The sequence below is a fragment of the Armigeres subalbatus genome, chromosome 2 (genome assembly GCF_024139115.2).
Source record: "Armigeres subalbatus isolate Guangzhou_Male chromosome 2, GZ_Asu_2, whole genome shotgun sequence".
NCBI classification, from domain to species: Eukaryota; Metazoa; Arthropoda; class Insecta; order Diptera; family Culicidae; genus Armigeres; species Armigeres subalbatus.
The window spans coordinates 246904790-246905421 of NC_085140.1; positions in this window are offsets into that span (position 1 = coordinate 246904790).

Sequence of the window (632 nt, forward strand, 5' to 3'; positions counted from 1 at the left end):
TGATATGCTACCAATCAATCAAGCAACCGAATCGATTAATCAGCCAACCAAGCAACCAACAAAACAACATGTCAACTTGCAACTGACAACCAACCAATTAAGCAAGCAATCAACCAACCAATCAATTGTTCTACCATCTAACAAATTAAGCAGCAATCAATCAAATAACCGCCATTCAAGCAAACTACAAATCAACCAAGCGATCAAGCAACCCACCATTCAAGCAAGCTGTCAATCAACCAAGCAATCGTTCAACCAACCAACTAATCAGCCATTCAAGCAACCAACAAAACAACATATAAACTAACGAGGCCGACCAACCAATCAATCAATCAGTCAAGCAACCAATCAACCAAAGTACCAACCAATCAAGTAATCGAAAAGCAAAGCAAAAGAAACCAACCAATCAACCATTCTTCCAGCGCAAATCAAAAAGCAACCAACTAACCAAATAACCCACGAATCAATCAACCCACTAATCAAACAACCAAGCAATTCAATAAAGCTACCAATACAACTTACTCATTGACCAACCAATCAAGCAAGCAATCAACAAAACAATTAATCATTATTCTAACCAGCCGACTAACAAATCACAGCAACCAAATTGTACCAAATCAATCCAGTTAAGC